Here is an 8,103-nt window from a genome sequence, read left to right as displayed (position 1 = left end):
CAGACACCAAATTGGTGTATGAGACACCCTTGTTTATGGGACAAGGGATCTTCCTCTACCTTGCACCTAATATTACCATCTTTAACCATTTTTTTACACTAAGAGTCTGTATGAGACACCATGGCTTATGGAACAAGGGATCCTCCTCTACTTTACACCTAATATTACCAGCTTTAATATTTTTACAATAAAAGAATCTACATCCTAGTGTAGGTTAGATGCTATCGCTAAAGTTAGATAAAGTTAGACTAAAAGATACGTGAATCATCTTTAAAGTAAATTTATATCAATATTTTTAAATGAAAACTAAAATATGCTTAATTTTATAATATGTCATTAATAACAATAAAAAATATTTATTTTTAATTATGAGTGGATTTTGGAAATGGGAAAAAAATGTTTGAGTTTATTTTTTCTTAAAGTAATGAATAGGTATTTATTTTTTAGAATTCTATATAGAGTTGGAGGTACTCTCCAATCTAATACATGAATATGTTGTCACATATAACATTAAGTAAAAACAACAAAAATTGTAAGACAAGAGACATTTCTCCATGCAAGTATTTGATCACGTCTATAAAGATATACATACTGTAAACCTCTCTAAATTTAAATCTATAATTTTGGTTAAGAAAACATATATTTTTAACCATTAACTTCACTCAAGCTCTCTCTATTTATACTATTTATCTAAACTTAACCTCCTATGGAAATCCAAATAAACATATTTACACCATTTTTATTTTTATTTTTGTGTAAGGCTCGACATTTCATTACTATCGAAAGTGAGTACAAGAATTTTTACTTCGCTTAAAGGGTTTCCCCGCCACAAACCATCCCAAAACCACCAATTTAAAGTCTTAAGATTACACATACTAAGTTTAACTAGGATGTCCGAGAGAACCATAGACATGTCTGAAAATGCTTTGAAAAAAAATACATGACAACTGGCACTTTGGCCTCTGGCCATCAAACTAAGAGTGATGTTGCAAAACATGACGATACTAAACTAGATAAAAAAGACAGGAATTGACATAGTAATTAGACATTGAATTGGCTAAGTTTGTGATAGCATCAAAATCACACTAGCACCAAGATCATAAATCCACTCCATACACATCTTTTCATTTACATTAATTTCACAACATTTAGTGAAGTATTCACTATGCACACTCAATATAAAAATATAATTCATGAGATCCCATTATCTTTCTTTCTATTAAGCACACAAAATAATTATTCTTCATAACATAATACCGCTCTCCACCATTTAATACATGTAGTAAATTTAATTTCAGTAAATCTTCATTAAGATTTCTCTACCCAATTCACACACATAAGCACTTAATTCTACCAATTCCAAATTTTAAGAATTATTCAAAAATTGTGCACATAAACATTTCATACACAGAGGATATGAAAACTTGATTTCATTAACAAAACTTGTACATACAATACTCAAAACCATTTGTTTATCTCTATGAGTCTAATTATACATTTATTTGGCCATTAGCTTTGCCCTTAGGCTTACAATGATTAAGTACAGAGTTAGAACAAAAATATATTTTTCTAAATCCATAAATCACTCATGATTTATTCCCTAAATCTCTCATGATTTTCAAGGTAAAATAGCTTTTACTTTATGCACAAAATCTTTGCTATCCATAGTTTTTTTTTAACTATACTATAATAATTAGAATAACTAAGAATATTTATTATTAAGGAATTACAATTATTTTACAATACAATAATTAAAATAAATAAGAATATTTACAATTAAGCAATCATAATTCCTTTACAATATTGAAGCCCATTGGGAGTTTTATCTCCAAAAATCTTGATGACTTGGAAGCTATAATGCTCTTGCATCAAACTCCCAAGGTAGAAAAAATTTCATGGTCTCCTGACCATGATTTTTTGTTTTCGTTGACATCCTCGTGGATTCCATACATATTTTTGCTGTTGAGAATCAAATTTTTCATGTTGTTGTATTGTTCCTTATCGAATTCCACTATAATTCATCTTTTTTCTTCCTTGTTGCAAACTAGTTGTTTTCAACATGTTGTTGCTCACTATCTCAAGTGAAAATTTTCCAAACAAAACATACAACCATTCAAGCATATTTTCAGCCTCATTCCACACTTGTAAATTTTCTCTCCGAACTTTCTATCTAACTTCAATCTACTAATCAAGCTCTGTCTTCATGCTACCAACAAACTCTTCCTCCTTTGACTTTGTTGCATCCTCGTTCACAACAACTTTTGCAAGTTTTTCACCCTCAGTTTTTGTTCCACTTGCATTAGTTTGAAAAATGATAATCACTTTTGTCGCACTTGCATGCACACAATCAGTGTGAAAATTGGAAGTTGTCTCTATCTTTGCCTCATGATTCCCTATGAGCATCCCATTCAAGTATTGCTCCTCCTCTCTACTGAGAAGAAAATTTGAACTTTGTTCTCCTCTATCTTCCTCTTTTTTCATGACAGTTTCAAAATATTGTCCATCATCTGCAATAACACCTACAACAATAAACAAACCATAAAAAACAACATAATTATTTGTAGCCTCATTTGATGTTTGAAAAATCAAATCTCCATTAGCATTACTATCTTCACCCTGTGTTTTTCCTTTGTCATGTTCACCTCTAGTGAATTGTCTCCTCACACTTTGTAGCTTTGATTTCTTCCTTCAACCTATGTCTTAGCTTCTGTCTTTCCTTCTTCCCCCATAATATTTCAACATGCCACTTAACCCTTTTCCTCAAGTTCCACCCATGCTTATGGTTCTCCTCATTTCATTGTTGCAACTTTGTAAGCACATTCAACCGTGCTTTTATCTCAACGAGTTCACTCTCATATTCTTCATCACTCATTTTCTTTATGCCAACTGCATTGGAATATCTAGAGCTTCCCTTTGAATTCTTAAAATGAATTTCCATAGTCATGTTCATCTTCTCTTCTTCCTTTCTGGGATTTTTGTTGCCCACTATGGACTACAAATAATGTTTATAGTAATAGGTCACCTTCCTACTACATACACCTCACCAATCTTCCCACTTGTACTTGGCCTTTTGGCATTCCTCATTCCCTCCTTTTGAACCCCTTGAGAACTCCTTTCTTTTCTTGGTTTCTGCACTCACATTTCCTCTTTCCATCATAGCTATATAAGCTGTAATATTTTTTTCCACAATTTTCATATCATTTGTTGTTACATGTCAACAACCACTTCATTCACAAATTAATTGAAAAACAATAAGACCAAATTACCTACATGATGTTGTGATTCAGAATTCCTTCTATTGGTTTCAATCCTCAATTCCAAATATTTTACCAACTCTAATACAACTTGACGACACAAAAATCACATTGGCACTAAGATCATGAATCCAATCCATACACATCTGTGCATTTACATTAATTTCACAACATTAACTGAAGCATTCACTATGCACACAATATAAAAATATAACTCATGAGATCTCATTATATTTCTTTCCATTAAGCGCAGAGAATAATTATTATTCATAAAATAATAGCACTCTCCACCATTTAATACGTGCAGTAAATTTAATTCCACTAAATATACAGTAAGATTTCTCTGCCCAATTCACACACATAATCACTTAATTCTACCAATTCCAATCTTTTAGAATTCTTCAAATATCGTGCACGTAGACATTTCATACATTCAAGATATGAAAACTTCATTTCATTAACAAAACTTGCACACACAAAAAATACTCAAAACCATGTGTTTATCTCTATGAGCCTGATTATAATTTTATTTGGCCATTAGCTTTGCCCGTAGGCTTACAATGATTAAATACAATGTTAAAATAAAAGTATATTTTTCTACATCCATAAATCACTCCTTATTTATTCCCTAAAACTCTCATGATTTATTACATAAAGCTCTCATGCTTTACTCCATAAATGTCTAATGATTTTCAAGGTAAATTAGCTTTTACCTTACGGACAAAATATTTCCTATACATAGTTTCCTTTTAAAACTATAATAGAATAATTAAAATAACTAAGAATATTTACTATTAAAAGATTACAGTTCGTTTACAATATAATAACTAAAATAAATAAGAATAGTTACAATTAAGGAATTGTAATTCCTTTACAATATTTAAACCCCATTTGGAGATTTATCTCCAAAAACTTGATGATTTGGAGGCTCTAATTCTCCTGCGTCAGTTTTTATAACCTACGACAATGCACTGGCCATGAAGAGGCATTGATCATGCATTGTGTCCATGCGCTTCAGACACCTAATGCCTTTCCACTAATTCCTCTTGGTCAAAAACAAAAAACATGCTACCAACACGACCCATGAACGGCTCGATGCAGCAAGCATCCAACCATAAACCCACGAGCATCCGATGGGAAACCAATGAACCATCATGCTTTTGTTTGTTCTTGGACTCCTCCCTCTAACAAACAGGCCAATGTATATCATCTAGGTGCAGCTTGTAACACCCTTGGTTTAAAAACTCATGTAAAAATATACAAGACCATGGTTGATGGGACACGTATTCCAAGTTGAATGCTGGGCAAGACATCCTAGGGGGTGTTCATTTGGTTTTTTATGGCTAAGGAAACTAGCAAAGGAAATAACTAAGGCTTTGGAAAGGAAAAATGGGCTTTTTTGCACATTTATTTATGAAAATAATGGAAACTAGGAGAAAAGGAAGGTGAAAGGTCATAGGTTGCATGTGAGGATGAAAATGAAGGAAAATAATGGAAATTGAAGAAAATAGAGGTCTAATCGATAAAAAGTCTTCTAAGGATTAGTGGGCAAGCTTGGCAGTGTAACCTTTTGTCAGTTCAATTTTGGAACTCTTTCATTACTCTCTCACTCATACTCTTGGAGACTTAGAGTTTTCTTGGAGCACTCTTGGAGGGCGTGGCTTACTTGGATTCTTGGAGCAAGAAGGAAAAGGAAGAGCAGGAAAATGAAAGAAGGCATCGAGATCAATAGCTACATCAAATTTGCTTGCAAGCATCGAGTTGCATGCATGTTTCCTTCACTAGTTTTGGCATGCATCGCATATGCATGTGGATTATTTCTTGTGATCTATAATTGGCATGGAGAATTTCCGAGAATGATAGTGGATTGCCTAGCCTTGCCATTTCCTAGATAACCATGGAGTTTGTGGGTTTATTTCCTTGTTGATTTTTTTGTTGATTCTCATTTTTCCTTAGCTTGGTTTGAGTTATTAGTTCTTGGAGCCTTGGTTGGACAAATGCTCTGGAGCCCTATAACAACTTCGGTTGAGTTACTAGTCCCATAGTCTTGGTTGGAAAAACACTCTGGATCCCTTGGTAGGTTCAGTTACTAGTCCAGGAGCCTTGTTTGGAAAAACGCTTTGGAGCCTGGTGGTAATTGTGGGTTGAGTTACTCCCGTAGCCTTGGTTGGAACAAATGCTCTGGAGCCCTAGATGGCAAGGGTAGAGATGGATCTGATGATGGTTTTGTGATTTCCAACCGTGAGGTGGAATCACTATTTGATGGGTTGAGGAGGATGTCCTCTAGAAGCCCCAGATGAGTTTTGATTTATGTTTTCTATGAGATCCCACATTCATGCTTAGAATATGGCACGAGGGTGAATGGTTGAAGAGAGATCTGGTTCAGCCTTTCTATGGTTGGGTGGCATGTGGATGTCCCATCCCAGGTTTGGATTTTGTATCATTAATGAAAGGTTATTTCACCTTGTATTGCTATGAGTATTTTTATGGATTATATGTGGTTTAAATGGTTGTAATTTAATTAGTATTTATGTTGCTATTATGTTGGTTATGTATGTGTTTTATGACAACATCTATGTATGGCTCTTAGCATGTTTTTACTTGTAAACGAATGGATAATGTATCTATGACCTATTATATGATAATGCAACAAATGACATGAGGGAACAATGGTTATTAGTGATTCTCAGATAAGTTCGATATCCCTATGTTTAATTTTGTTGGTTACACCTGTAGATTACATGTTTGTGATATGTTTGATGAAATGTTTGTCATGGCTAGTATGGGTATGTTTAAGGTCTTGTTTAACTTATTTCTTTTGCATAATTGTTTCCCTGTTCTTTTACTGGTCTTAAGTTATCATTCCATTCTGGGGAGTGACCTGGACTTTGGGCCTCAAAAAGTGGCTCAAATCCCAGGGATCTGGGCATAGGACTGACAAAATGAGTCTCCAGATGCTAACAGGCAAGCCTGTGAGGGCAACTCTAGGTTTTTGGACATTGTCATGCCTACAGCATGAGAGAGACTAAGGCCTAAGTTGTCCGAAAGCTCAGTGGGACCCAAGGGGAAGCTGTCTAAAATGTTGGATTGGTTCCTATGGGTCCTAAAGATGACGTTTAATGTTTGTATGGTGTGTTTCTATTGGTTCCACTTCTTTAACGTGACTTAGGAGATTGAATCATATCGTACTGGCCTTTCATCGTATATTTACCCCGACTGGTTGGTTGCTTGGGTAGATGTGGGAGGAGGTTGTTAGATAGTGGTATGAGAGCATGGTTCACCCCTCGGATGTGATGGGATATGTGTGTTGGTCATTCACGCATGTTAGTTGCATGTGTGTCTCTTACACTTGCATTGGATGTGCTTGTTGCATTGCGTAATGTTGATCATGGTTGTAGTAAGGTTGTCATGAGGAATTTGATGTTGATTTTGTGGAATGCATCATCATAAGTATATGACTAGTTACATATTGTTATATGTCGCTTACATGTTGTTATATGTCGCTTGATTACATCCTTGTATGGTAGGTTGAATTCTTGTATGCTTGATTTCATGTATCAATATTTTATGTTGGTTACAAGAATTGGTCACTGATGCTTGACTACATGCATTCATGTGTATGTGTAGTCGATTATGCATTTCTTATGCATGTTGATGGTTTCATGTGGCAATGTGTACAGTGACGTAATGGTTGTTATTGTCATGCATGAAGTAATGGTTTATGAAGTTGATATGTTCATGCATTGATGATTGGAATCTAACTAGAATGAGGTGTATATTGTTTGGTACTCATATGTTATATTTTTATATGTAGTTCTTATGCATGTATGGTATTGGTTATGGTTATGCGTGAATGGCCTTGGTTATGGTTATGCATGAATGGTCTTGGTTATGGTTATGCATGAATAGTAGGTCAAACATGCCTTGTGAAGTCATGGTATGAAATTTAGGTGATCAGGGTGATATTGGTATGTTATGATGCTAATGTTCTGGATAAGATAGAGCAAGAGATGTAGATCATCAAAGTGAAGTTGCAGCATTGGACCTTGAGGCAAGAGAATGTTGTCATACAAGCTCGTATGTTGGGCATGCAGGTATGTAGGTTAAGGATTGTTATATGCATTAGGGTTAGATACATTAGGTTTATGTACATGTCTTTTGATGTTATGGTTACGTACATGATAGATGATAGTTGATTAACACAGTCATATTGGATAACTTAATGATTAGGTTATATGTTGTTGATGAGCATGATATATAGCTTATTGTTGTTATATGCTATTAACTTGATGATTTGGGCTATTTCATTGAGATCTTGATGATATAATTTGGATTGGTTATACGCGTGACGGTTATGCTCATTGCATTGAAGATCTTGATGTTATATGTATTGTGTTAACCTGGTTTGACCTATGCAGATGGTTATAGTGCAATATTCAAGTATGAGCCAACATATTTTTGATATGGTGTCTTACTAATCTATATTGATCGTACATATGTGATTGTTATGCATGAACAAAAAATTCTTATGAGATTATGATGTGAACATGTTAGTTAGTTATTGTTTTCAATATCATGATTTATTTTTGAGTAGATATGTTGTGAATTTGTATCATTCTAACCTAGACTAATTGTGTAGACAAGATAGCCTCCCCTAAAAGACACTAAGGTATGAGTTTTCTTATGCGGGATACTGGGTGCTTTATTGTTTATTATATCGTCTATTTGGTGTTTGAGTGTTTTGTGTCTATTATGTTGTCTAGTTGATTTATCTGACATGTTGCGTTCATAGCTTGCTTGCATGTTTGATTAATTGCATGATATGGGTATGAGTCTATGGGGATGCATG

Source organism: Pinus tabuliformis, chromosome 8, assembly GCF_031772625.1.
Source record: "Pinus tabuliformis cultivar Carrire ecotype Pingquan chromosome 8, CPIR1, whole genome shotgun sequence".
NCBI classification, from domain to species: Eukaryota; Viridiplantae; Streptophyta; class Pinopsida; order Pinales; family Pinaceae; genus Pinus; species Pinus tabuliformis.
This window is presented reverse-complemented; position numbering follows the sequence as displayed.